Below are 13970 nucleotides of genomic sequence, written 5' to 3' on the forward strand. Positions count from 1 at the left end.
TCTCTCAAATATCTTGTTTACTAAAGACCAAGACTGCAAGATCAATTATGTAATGGGGTATGTGTGTGGCAGTGGATAAAGAATAGAGATATTCAGCTTGATGCAAAAAAAAAAAAAAAAAAAAAAAGACAGTATTTAGCTCCCAGATCCATAAATACTTGATAGGAGAGAAATGAAGGAAAGAGAAATAAAAACAGACTTAAAAATTATTTTCACAAGTTCCAGCCATGCTGCAATAATAGGGACAGGATTTACCTTCCTACATGAAACAACTAAAAAACTGGACAAAATATAAGAAACAACAATTTTCAGATATTAAACACTACATACACGCTGCTGAGAGAAGGGAACAATTTTCCTAATTTACTCTTCCTGTTTGGTAAAGTTTCCAGGCTTCAGTGTGGAAAGATAAAATCCTAGCAGAGCCTAATGGTTTTCCTGAGTCTGGGGAGGTTTTCAAGGCAGAATACCAGAGGGAAGAGAGCTACTCAGAAAGCAAGCTCACAGAGGGTACTTCCTTAGTCTTCAGGTACTAAGGAATCAGCACATGCACAAGAGGAAAGACACTACCCGAAAGGAGTAGAGGGAATAATCCCTGAATTCACACAAATCTTACAATATGCATGTTTTCCAGCTCAAGTGGAAAATCTCATAATTCACAGGGCATTTGGAGAGTAATCAGAAGCTCTATATGCCCCAGTAACAAGAAACAGAAAGGAAACTTCACTATGGTACATCATAATTGAATAGTTTAAAACCAGTAATTCAGAGAAAATCTTAAGCAGGTAGAGAAAAAGAGGATACATTATATACAGACGAAAAAAGATAAAAAATGACAAAAACTTATCATTAGAAACAATGCAAGCCAGAAAACGATGGGGGAACATCTTTTGAGGTACTGAAAGAGGAAAAAAAAAAGGAAAAAAAGTCTTTTAACCTAAAATTCATACCAGGAAAATAGATTTCAAAAATGAAGGTGGAATAAAGACTTTTTCAGAAATAAAAACTGAAAGAATTCTATCAGCAGTAGACCTGAACTATAGGAAATGTTAAAGAAAGTCCTTCAGACTAAAGTCAAATAATACTAGATGGGAATATGAAAATATGCAAAGAACACCAGATATATGTTAAATGCGTCAGTAAATACAAATCGATTAATCTCTCTTCCAAAAGGCAAGTCCTTTGTTGATACCTCATTGTGAATTCTTTTAATTAGATAATTAGGTCAACAATAAACTTAGATCTTTAGATTCAGGAAATAAAAATATTAGTAGCATCAAAGAAAGGTATATATATGTGTAAGTAATAAAGGAAACAAGTCTAACTGCAGAGACGGAAGTGGACTTAAGCAGAAGTCAAGGTAACAAAATGAGCAGAAAGACAATTTTGGGAGTTTGTTATTTCATTTTGTTGGTGATTTTAATATTTAAAAAAAGTTGCAAAAATGTGACAGAATGCAAACCATCTCCATAAAGTGTGTTCTCATCTCTTATGCAGATGCCTTTAAAATGTTGCTCCTCCCAACAGATATGGAGTTCATTTGAATCTGAGCTTACCCACTTGCCTTGCTTAGCCAATGAAATGCAGGTAAACAAGAACGAGCAGAGGTTTTAAGAAGTGCTCGTGTGTGTCAGTGTGCCCTTTCTCCCTTTCTTGCCACATCTGAAACCCAGTCAGCATTTGAAGAGGCCTGGGCTAGCCTGATGGATGATTAGAGTGACAAAGACCCAGATGTCCTATTATCATCTGGCCAACTGCCAGATGTCCTGCTAACTGACTACACATACAGGAACATGTCCAGCCCAGACAAAAAGAACTGCCAAGCAGAATCACAAGCTAAATAAAATGGCAGTTGTTTTAAACTACTAAGTTATAGGCTATCTTGTTATGCAGCAAAAGCTAACTAACACAAAAGTAAAGTTTATATATTTTATCATTTATTTAAGGGCCTTCAGTTAGTTGCCAAAGAAAGCCTTTTGTCATTTAATCTCTTTATAAGTTTCTATCATTAGACCAGGTTGGTCTATTCTAGGTTAAGTTCTATTCCTACTATTCTATCTAAGGAAAAGAAAAACATGATACAGCATTCATAAAAAATGTAGAGGAGTTCCCATTGTGGCACAGCAGAAATGAATCCGACTAGTAACCACAAGGTTGTGGGTTCAATCCCTGGCCTTGCTCGGTGGGTTAAGGATCCGGCGTTGCTATGACCTGTAGTATAGGCAGCAGACATGGCTCAGATCTGGCATTGCTAGGCCGGCAGCTGTACCCCTTATTTGACCACTAGCCTGGGAAACTCCATATGCCGTGGGTGTGGCCCTTAAAAAAAAAAATCTCTAGAAATATGCTGTCCAATATGGAAGCCATCATCCAACAGCAATTTGACTACTGAACATTAAGTCTGGATACAGCCAAATGTTGAAATAATAATGCTTTTGGATATAGTGAAATAAAGTATATTACTTAAGTAAATTTCATTTGTTTTTTAGTTTTTTAATTTAGCTTTTAGAAAACAAAATATATATGTCTCTATATATTTTAATGCTACAGAATACATTTCATAACAATGCTTGATTTACTACACACAAGTGCGCGTGTGTGCGTGTGCACACACACACAGAATAAAACACTGGACTGAAATCTTTCTGGGCTCTCCTGTTCAGCAATTTTTCCTTGGGCAAGCCACCACACCCAGCCTCTGTACATGAATTTCCCTATTTCTATAAGGAAAGAGCGATGCTTACATTTTTTTTTTAAGCTCTACAACAAGAAGATATCAAAGTCTGTGTGCTTAAATCACTGAACTATTATTACGCCTCTCAGTACTCACTAATATACTTATGATACCTATAATTTCCACCTTATAATTTGGTACTTCATTATATAAGGTCTCATATAATTTGCTTTACAAGAGTCATGCTATACAACTGATACCATAATTTAAAAAGGCAGTATAAGGTCAAAGACAGCTTTCAGACAACAGAATTTTTATTTTCCTTCTTAAGTCTTCTAAGGAAAACATTTTCTTTTAACTTAAAGATCTTGGTGTACATGCATAGTACATGATGTTTGAATATGCACAGCAAGAAAAAGAGACAAACAAATGCTTAATAAAAAACTTACTTGATCACTGAGAAGAGAGTCCTAAAAAGCTGAATAAAAATTTCATTGCAATCTTCCAATTCAAAGCAGATGTTATATGATTTAACCCAAGCTAAATTCTTAAATAAATAAATAAATAAAATTATTTACACATACATAGGATAGTTACACAAAAGCAAACTCATTAATACAATTTAATTTTTAAATTATAAATTTATATTAAAGCTCATAAAGCCCCAGCATATAAAATTACAATTGTTTAAGTAATCATGAATTCTGACCTTTAAAAAGGCATTAACCTTCTCTAAAGAAAAAATACTAACCTGTCAGAAGTTGGTAAGACATATACACATATAAAATATAAGGACCAATGAAAATTAATTCCACTTAATCTCTTTGGGGATTATTAGAAAAGACCAAAAATGAAAGATGAAAACAAAGTTTCAAATAATACAATAGTTTTACCAGTGGAATATGCTGGATCTTTTCAGGAGATGAGGAGCAAAAACAAGACTGTAAATGACATTTTCTTAAGTGGGCTTTGTATAAAACAAACAAAAAGATTCATTTTACACTATAAAGTCACTATAAAGAATTTTCTACTACATGAAACAGTGTGATGTTTATTAAATAAAATATTTTTACCTCTAATAAATAAAAGTATCTATTAAACTGAGGGCTCTTTGTATCCTCCAAACCTTTTAATTGTCGGGTAATAAACAAAAATATGTCCTGTATAAAAAAAAAGACTGTATTAGTTTAGAAACAAATACTTAGCCTTTCACAATACACTAACAGTCTGTATATATATATGCTCCACTATAAACAACAATAAAAGAAAATTCTTTTAACAAAATATTAGTATTTCAGTTAGTATTCATTTGAATAGCCACTATTACTATTCAAAATATCTAGAAAAGAGCAAGTCATTTAAATCTGCATTCTTTAGAAGCAAAAATAAAGACTATTACTGCCACAAATCTTTAGGCTTCTCATTTTGAGAGAACCATATGTTCTATATCTTGCTGCCTTTTCTGCTAGTACACAACCTATACTTTATTCACTATGTTCATCTTACATCACGGCAATTATCTCCAATGCAAGGATCTGGATATGAAGAATGAGTCTTCCATCACAATTTCCTACATGTAAATAGTAATTTTCAGTACCTAGTTTTGAATTTGATACGTGACTACAAAATTGTGTGGGAAAAAAAAAGCAATAATAGACTGCTCAAGGATTGTACTTTTCACAATAGTGCTCCATTTCTTAATATCTCCCTTTAGAAGTTTTAACCCCAAATAGTATCGATATGGAATAAACTGATTTAGGTGCTATGTAAAAGAAAGCAGTCCAAAGGATTAAAATTTGTCAAGAACAAAAGTATTCAAAACAAAGTCAGCTCAAGAGACCAGCTCAAAAGAGGAGTTCCTTAAACATTAAAAAAAAAAAAAAAAAAGAAAAGGCAGAACCATCAAGATGAACACAGTTTTGTTTTTTTTTTTTTTTGGAAGGTAAAATATCTTGTAGGGGAAATAGTCATCTGAATGTGTAAACTCTGTTATACAGTTGTTTAAAAAAAATTCATCCACCATCCCTTCAATTTAGCCATTTGGGCTTTGAGATGGGTTATCCTGAAGGTTAGATATGAGTGGATAAGGACTAATTTTGATCTGTACCTTTTAATGTCTTTTTAAAATACCAGTCATTTTGGTGGATACCCAAAGGAATACTAACTGAACGAATAATTACTTCATTTTATGACGAGATGATTAAAATGAAACCTAGGTTCCTAAGGGTGATAAGCTAAACTATAAAAGTAAACCAATTTCATAAAATTGTATTTACCTTAAGTTTATCATGGGAAGTATATGGAGCTTCTGGGGCATAGATTCGAAAGATGTCAGCCAAACAACATGCTACAAGGAGACGCACATCTTTATTGGGATTCCTGAGAAAAAATTCAGACGCTAGATGCAAGGCTAATGGGAGATACTGCTGTTTTTCATCTTCTGAGTCCTGATCCATATCCATAAAAGTTTTTACTACCATCTGCAAAAATGTACATAAGAAAAATATAATCAACTCCTGAGATTCAGAAACCAGTTTATATATATATAGACATATTTTTGCCTTTGTCTTTTTAGGGCTGCACCTGAGGCATATGGGGCTAGGGATCGAATCAGAGCTGCAGCTGCTGGCCTACACCACAGCCACAACAAAGCCAAAACCTTAACCCACTGAGCAAGGCCAGGATCGATCCTACATCCTCATGCACACTATGGTTGGTTCTTAAACCACTGAGCCACAATGGGAACTCCGGATATGCTAATTTTATTTATTTATTTAATAATTTCCATTACCAGCACAAATAAGCAATCAGTTGCTATCAGGATTCACAATGAATTTTTATAAATCTTCATTTAAGAATCTGAGCAAAGATCACAAGCATTGGCAGGTATCAACTTCTGGATTATTCATAATGCATTATCTGCACTTACGAAGAACTTAATACTCTTATTATTTTACGTCTAGCCCAGGTAAAAAATTAGTAGCTTCACTGCATAACCAAATCATTTGATAGCTTGCAACATCATCAATTATGTTCCTTCGGGGGGGGGGGTTTGCACCCATTGTATATGGAAGTTTCCAGACTAGTGGTCTAATCAGAGCTACAGCTGCTGGCCTATGCAACAGCCACAGAAATGCCAGATTGGAGCTGTGCCTGCGAACTACACCACAACTTGCGAACTGCACCACAACTTGCAACAACACTGGATCATTAACCCACCAAGCAAGGCCAGGGATCCAACCTGCGTTCTCATGGATACGAGTCAGATTCGTTTTTGCTGAGCCACGAGGGGAACTCCGGCAAACATTTTTTTTTTTTTTTTTTTTTTTTGTCTTTTTAGCTATTTCTTGGGCCGCTCCCGCGGCATATGGAGGTTCCCAGGCTAGGGGTCGAATCGGAGCTGCAGCCACCGGCCTACACCACAGCCACAGCAACTCGGGATCAGAGCTGTGTCTGCAACCTACACCACAGCTCACAGCAACGACGGATCCTTAACCCACTGAGCAAGGCCAGGGATCGAACCCGCAACCTCATGGTTCCTAGTCGGATTCGTTAACCACTGCGCCACGACGGGAACTCCCATTTTTTTTTTTTTAAAGAAAATTAAAACTCATGAAATGGAGTTCCCATTGCGGCTCAGAGGGTTAAAAACCTGACATAGTGTCCTGTGATGATGCAGGTTTGATCCCTGGTCTCACTCAGTGGGTTAAGGATCTGGCATTGTCACAAGCTGTGGCATAGGTTGCAGATGCAGTTAGGATCCGGCTTTGCCATGGCTGTGGCATAGGCCTGCAGGTGCAGTTCTGATTCAACCCCTAGCCCAGGAACTTCCATATGCCACAGGGGTAGCCATAAAAAGAAAAAAAAAAAATCATGAAGTGCCTTTTTAACATCTACTTGGCTAATATGTATTATACACATTTAAAAATATGACCCATATGTCTCTATTATTCTGGCAAAAAAGGTCATCAGTTCTAGACAATTTATAATTTGTTTCCTAGAAATTAATTTAGAATTTTTAAACAGAGGTCTACAGCAGGGGTTACAACTCTAGGGGAGGGTCATGGAAATAACGATTGGGAAGAAATGGAGAACACTGTGCCCCACCCAAAGACAGAGGTGGCTTCAGCTAATTATCGCTTGGTGAGAATATAGATCAGGTATTGTGAAATCATTCGGTTGATCAGGACACAATAAATTTTTAAGTGAAATCATCTAACCTGAGAATTTCAGCAACTCCAAAAAATTCAAGCTGTTGTAAGATAAGCAAAATATGTCTATGTGGTTCTGAAGTCAACAATTTGCAAATTGTCAGAAATATTTCAAAGGAAAAATGTCAGCACAATAATCTATATGGGAAAAGAACTTAGAATAGCTGTGTGTGTGTGTGTATAATTAAATCACTTTGTTGTAAAGCAGAAATTATCACAACACTGTAAATTAACTATACCTTGATAAAATTTAAAAAAGGAAAAAAAAGTCAGCACGGCCATCTTGTCGGTGGACAAATTATTCTGAAAGCTGTTTCCCTACTTATTTTGTACTCAGTTTTTTTAAATAGGTAGAAAAAATTATGAAGAAAATATCCAATAAACTGAACATCATTAAAATCCAGAGTCTTCAAAATGTTAATGAAGATTTTAGAGCACATACTCCTCAACCATACCAAAGAAAATACCATTAAATTAAAAATTTTTTACAATGAATATGTCAGATATCTTTTCTATATTTATTGGGATGACAACATGATTTTCCTGATTTATGCTAGTCTTAATATGTTGAAATAAATTGATTTTCAAATATTAAACCAAATTTGTACTCCTGGAATAACTGGACATGGTGGTCATTGCAGGTCACTGTGTTGTATGTGTGTATTTTTTTTTCCTTCTATTTTTGGTTTGTTTTTGTTTATCTAGATCTGCTTTGCTAATATTTTATTGTTCATTAAGGCTCTTGGTCTGTAGATTTCTTGTATGTTTTGTTTTCGTATCAAGATAATATTGGCTTTATTAAGTGGACTGGAAGTGTTCAGTCTTTCTGTTATCTGAGTTTGTGTAGGAATAGTATGATTTTTTTCATTAAGGGTTTAACAGACTTCATCAATAAAGTCATCTGGGTATTTGCGGGGAAGTTTTTAGGTACAAATCTACTTTCTAAAATTAGTATAAGGCGGGAGTTCCTTTAATGGCTCAGCAATTACCAAAACCAACTAGGATCCATGAGGATGCAGGTTCAATCCCTGGCCTTGCTCAGTGGGTTAAGGATCTGGTGTTGCTGTGGCATAGGCAGGTAGCTCTGATTAGACCCCCTAGCCTGGAACTTCCACGTGCCATGAGTGCGGCCCTACAAAGAAAAAATAAAAAATTAGTATAAGGCTATCAGGTTTTCTATTTCATCTTAAGTCAATCTTGCTAATTTGAATTTTTTCCAGATATACATCTGTTTCGTTTAGCATACTGACTGAGAGACAGGATTAAGATGGCAGAATAGAAGTACTGGAGCTCAAGTTCTCTCCTAAAAACAACAAAATTCACAACTAAAGACTGAGCAACCAAATGGACCGGAAATCTTAAAAAAGATACCCTACTCCAGAAGAAAAAGAGGAGGCCACATCAAGAGGTACAAGGGGCGATTTCGCCATATAAACAACCCCATACCACCTGGGTGGGAATCTCCACAGACTGAGAACTAACTGGTTCACAGAGACTCACCTACAGGAGTGAGAGTTCTGAGCCTCACATCAAACTCCCACGTGTGGGGACCTGGCACTGGGAGAAAGAGCCCCTGGAGCATCTGTCATTGAAGGCCAGTGGGGCTTGTGTGCAGGAGCTCCACGGGACTGGGGGAAAAGGAGACCCCATTCTTAAAAGGCACACACAGACGTTCATGTGCACTGGGTCCCAGGGCAGAGTGAGGTCTCCATCGGAATCTGGGTCAGACCTGACTGCAGTTCTTGGAGGACATCCTGGGAAAACAGGGGTGAATGTGGCTTGTTGTGAGGGAAGGACATTGAAGGCAAAGCTCTTGGGAATATTCAGCAGCTGCTTTTCTCTGGAGGGGGCCATTTTGGGAAAATCTGGCCCCACCCATCAGTCAGTGCTGAGAAGCCCCAGGGCAAACAACAATCCGGTGGGATCACAGCCCCGCCCCTCAGTAAACAGGCTGCCTAAAGACCCCTCAGGCACACAGCCGCCTCTAATTCCATCCAGAGACTAAGCCCCACCCACCAGAGGGATTAGAATCAGCTCCACCTACCAGTGGGCAGCCATCAGCCCCTCCCATCAGGAAGCCTACACCAAGCCCCATACCAACTTCAGCCACAGGGGGGGCAGACACCAGAAGTAAGAGAGGCTACAACTCTCTTTTATCTGTAAAAAGGTCACCACACCAAAAACCTATAAAAATGAAAAGACAGAGAACTATAACCCAGACGAGGGAGAAAGGAAAAACCCCAGAAAATCAGCTAAGCAATGAGGAGATTCTCAGCATCCAGGAGAAAAACTTTAGATTGTTGATGCTGAAGATGATGCAAGACATTGGAAATAAACTGGAGGCAAAGATGGATAACTTACAGGAAACAATGACCAAAGAGATACAAGATTTAAAACTTAAACAAGAAGAGATGCAAAATACAATAACTGAAATAAAAAACTCACTAGAAGCAGCTATCAGCAGAATACAGGAGGCAGAAGAACGAATAAGCAAGATTAGTGGAAATTACGGATGGTGAACAGAAAAGAGAAAAAAGATTGAAAACAAATGAAGAGAGTCTCAGAGAACTCTGTTGAGGACGTTAAACGCACCAACACCTGTATTATAGAGCTGCCAGAAGGAGAAGAGAGAGAGAAGGGGACAGAAAAAATATTCCAAGAGATAATAGCCAAAAACTTCCCTCACATGGGAAAGGAACCACTCACTCAAATCCAGGAAGCACAAGTACCATATAAAATAAACCCAAGGAGGAACACTCCAAGACACATATTAATCAAACTGATCAAAATTAAAGACAAAGAGAAAATCTTGAAAGCAGCTAGGGAAAAGAAACAAGTAACATACAAGGGAACCCCAATAAGGTTATCAGCAGATTTTTCAGCAGAAACTCTGCAGGCCAGAAGGGAGTGGCATGATATACTTAACGTGATGAAAGGAAAAAACTTCAAGCCAAGATTACTTTATCCAGCAAGGCTCTCATTCAGATTTGAAGGAGAAATCAAAACCTTCACAGGTAAGCAAAAGTAGAGACAATTCAGCAACACTAAACCAGCCTTACAACAAATACTAAAGGAACTTCTCTAGGCAGAAAAGAAAAGACAGGAGTTCCCGTCGTGGCGCAGTGGTTAAGGAATCCGACTAGGAACCATGAGGTTGCGGGTTCGGTCCCTGCCCTTGCTCAGTGGGTTAAGGATCCGTTGTTGCTGTGAGCTGTGGTGTAGGTTGCAGACGCGGCTCAGATCCTGTGTTGCTGTGGCTCTGGCGTAGGCCGGGAGCTACAGCTCCGATTCGACCCCTAGACTGGGAACCTCCATATGCCGCAGGAAGCGGCCCAAAGAAATAGCAAAAAAAAAAAAGAAAAGAAAAGACAGCAACAGGAAACAAAAATTCCACAAATGACAAGGCTCACCAGTAAAGGTATATATACAGTAAAGATACGAAATCATCCATGCACAATTATACCACCAAAATCGGAAATCATGAGAAGAGGTGGGTACAAAGGCTGGACACTGGAGATGTACTTGCAATTAAGAGAACAACAACTTAAAACAATCTCATATACATATAGACTCTTATATCAAAACCTCAGAATAACTGCAAACCAAAAATCTACAATGGATACACAAACAAGGAATCTCGGGAGGAGAAACATATCTCATAGTAAATAAGTGCCTAATCCACCATGAAGGCGGTCATTTGACATCATTCTTGGAATGCTGAAGTCCTCTTAGATCTGATTCTGATTTCTTCTCCATCAAAGAATTTATGATAATTATAATTAAATAATGCAACTGTACAATTAAATAATACAGTTCTACAATTGTATTATTAATAACCATTTTTCTCCATGGTACAATGTAAGGTCTATAATGTCTTGTTTATCACATCTCCTAGAATGGCTTAATGCCTATATTGAAGAATCAATAAGATGTAACAAATTGTGAGGACATATTTATATAGTTACACTGTTTTTTAACCAATTTATGCATTTTATACTTTACTTATTTTCAGAGGGTGTATTATTTTTGTTATTCTTACCACTTAAGTTATTCTTTTTATTATGCCATATAAAATACTTAATGGTATATTAGGCTTTCTTCTTTATAAATTTTAGTTGCATAATATGACAATTTTAATATAATGCTAATTGTTAAAGAAAAATTGAAATGTAATAGATAATACTAAATAATAAGGATGAAAGCCATACAAAATGGGATAAAGTATAGAATAAATTTCCTATTTGTCTCAGCATATTTTCCATTCCACTTCTCCAGAGGGAGTCACTTAATCTGTTTCTTAAGATCCATGATATAATAATCTGTGTGAATGCAATTGTGTTTAAATGTATGTATTTCATTCTGTAAAAAAAATTAAAATTTCATTTAGCCTACTGACTGGCATAAACTTGCTTAGAATATGCCTTTATTATCCTTCCATGTCTATAAAAATCTACACTGAGATCTCTCTTCACTAATCTTATTAATTTTTGTCTTTATTCTTTTTAAGCTGCACCTATGGCACATGGAATTTTCCAGGCTAGGGGTCTAATCAGAGCTGCAGCTGCTGGCCTATGCCACAGCCACGCCAGATTCAAGCCATGTCTGCAACCTACACAGCAGCTCTCGGCAATGCCAGATTCTTTAACCTACTGAGCGAGGCAAGGAATTGAACCCAAGCCCTCATAGAGACTAGTTGGGTTCTTAACCCACTGAGCCACAACAGGAACTCTTTTTTTTCCCCCATTGCTCTAATGTAGTGGCCTCACGCAAGAATGAATTTCTCACCCAACTCCAGGGGATATCTGCCAATGTCTGGAAACATTTTTAGTTGTCACAACTGGGAGAAAGGGTTATACTGGCATCTAGGAGGTAGAGGGATGTACCTAAGCATCATACCACATATGGGACAGCTCCCCACAACAATGATCAGGCTGAAAGAATCAATAGAGCCAAGGTTGAGAAACCTGATCTCACAAAGGGTTTTGCCAATTTTACTATTTTTTAAAAAAGAACCAACTTTTGGTATCTTTGGTTTTCTATTTGTTCATTTTCTATTTGATTGATTGTGATTCTTTACTATATCCTTCTTTCTACTTCTTTCTTTCCTTTTTCTTTTTTTGGCTGCCCCACGGCATATGGAGTTCCTGGACTAGGGATCAAATCTGAGCTTCAGTTGCAACCTAAGCTGCAGCTGTGGCAATGCTAGATCCTTAACCCACTTTGCTGAGCAAGGAATCGAACCTGCCTCCCAATGCTTCTCAAACGCTGTCGATCCTGCTGTACCACACCAGGAAATCCAAATTCTTTCTTTTACTTTATTTTTGGCTGCACCCATGGCATGTCTAAGTTCCCCAAACAGGGACTGAATCCTCCTACACTGTTGGTGGGAATGTAAATTGGTGCAGTCACTATGGCATGCACCCCAGGGTTTATAGCAGCACTGTTTATAATAGCCAACACATGGACGCAACCTAAGTGTCCACTGACATACAAATGGATGAAGCTATGGCATACATACATACAACGGAATATTACTCAACCAAAAAAAGAATGAAGTAATTCCATTTGCAGCAACATGGATGGACCTAGAGATTATCATCTTTAGTGAAATAAGTCAGAGAACACAGACAAATATCATATGATCTCACTTATATGTGGAACCTAAAAAAATGATACGAATGAACTTATTTACAAATATACTCACAGACATAGAAAACAAACATACGGTTACCCAAGGGGATAGAGGGAAAGTGTTGGGGGAAGATAAATTAGGAGTTTGGAATTAACATACATACACTACTATAAAATGTAAACAAGGACCTACTGTATAGCACAGGGAACTATACTCACTATCTTGCAATAACCTATATTGGAAAAGAACCTAAAAAAAGGTCAGTAAGTTCCCCTGTGGGGCATCAGGTTAAGGATCTGGTGTTACTGCAGCTATAGCATCAGTTAAGATTCCTGGCCTGGGAACTTCCACATGACGTGGGTGCAGCCAAAAAAAAAGAACCTGAAAAAGTGTGCATGTGTGTGTATATATATACATATAATATATATGTAACATATATATAATATATATATTATAAACAACAAGGGCCTACTGTATAGCACAGACAATATACTTAATATTGTGTAGTAACTTCTAATGGAAAAGAATCTGAAAAGCAATATATATATTCTTATACATATGTACAACTGAATCATTTTGGTGTATACTTGAATCTAACGCAACATAGTAAATTAACTACACTTTGATAAAAAAAGAAATCTCTCTAAAGTTCTAATTTATCAATAGCTATGCCATCAATACACACTTCAAGAATAAGTGCTAGGGAGCTCCCGTCATGGCTCAGTGGTTAACGAATCCGACTAGGAACCATGAGGTTGCAGGTTTGATCCCTGGCCTTGCTCAGTGGGTTAAGGATTCGGTGTTGCAGTGAGCTGTGGTGTAGGACGCAGACACGGCTCAGATCCCACATTGCTGTGGCTCTGGCGCAGGCCAGTGGCTACAGCTCCGATTCGACCCCTAGCCTGGGAACCTCCAAATGCCGAAGGAGCAGCCCAAGAAATGGCAAAAAAAAAAAAAAAGAATAAGGGCTAATACTAAGATAAAAAAAAGAATTAAAAATAGAACTAACAGGAGTTGCTGCTATTAAAGATGCGACTACAATGGCTTCAATTTCAATTCTGGATATTTACTTGAAGGAAACAATAACACTGTAACACAAAAAGATATAGGCGCCCCCATGTTCACTGCAACTTTACTGGCAACAGGCAAGAAATGAAAACAACCTAAATGTCCAGTGGATGGATGAATAGGGGGAAAAATGGAGAAAGAGAGAGAAGGGAGAGATAGAGTGTATGTATAATGGAATATTATTCAGCCATAAGAATGCAATATTGCCATTTGCAACAATATGAATGGACTTAGAGATCATTAAGCTAAGTGAAATAAGAGGAAAACAAATGTATTATTTCTACTATATGTCAAATCCGAAAAAACAAACAATAATAGAGCATCAATACAGCTATTTCAATTTTAACAAATTCAGTTACTTTATGGGAATAATTTGATAACCTAT

At 37.2% G+C, this 13970-nt stretch overlaps 1 long non-coding RNA gene across 14 annotated transcripts in view; it reads right to left on the reverse strand.

The window, feature by feature from the left end:
- LOC102159861 (sister chromatid cohesion protein PDS5 homolog A) overlaps positions 1 to 13970 on the reverse strand; it is a 145383-nt gene that overhangs the window by 95639 nt on the left and 35774 nt on the right. For all 14 annotated transcript variants that reach the window (XR_002346613.2, XR_002346609.2, XR_002346612.2 and 11 more), the window contains exons 3-5: positions 4951 to 5154; positions 3748 to 3834; positions 3124 to 3221 (exon numbers count right to left, since the gene is read on the reverse strand). This is a non-coding gene — a long non-coding RNA (sister chromatid cohesion protein PDS5 homolog A). The remainder of the gene's footprint in view (positions 1 to 3123; positions 3222 to 3747; positions 3835 to 4950; positions 5155 to 13970) is intronic.

Source organism: Sus scrofa, chromosome 8 (genome assembly GCF_054392235.1).
Source record: "Sus scrofa isolate SSC_HxYL_T2T_F1_AM1 chromosome 8, Sscrofa_HxYL_maternal_Yorkshire_Landrace_v2.0, whole genome shotgun sequence".
NCBI classification, from domain to species: Eukaryota; Metazoa; Chordata; class Mammalia; order Artiodactyla; family Suidae; genus Sus; species Sus scrofa.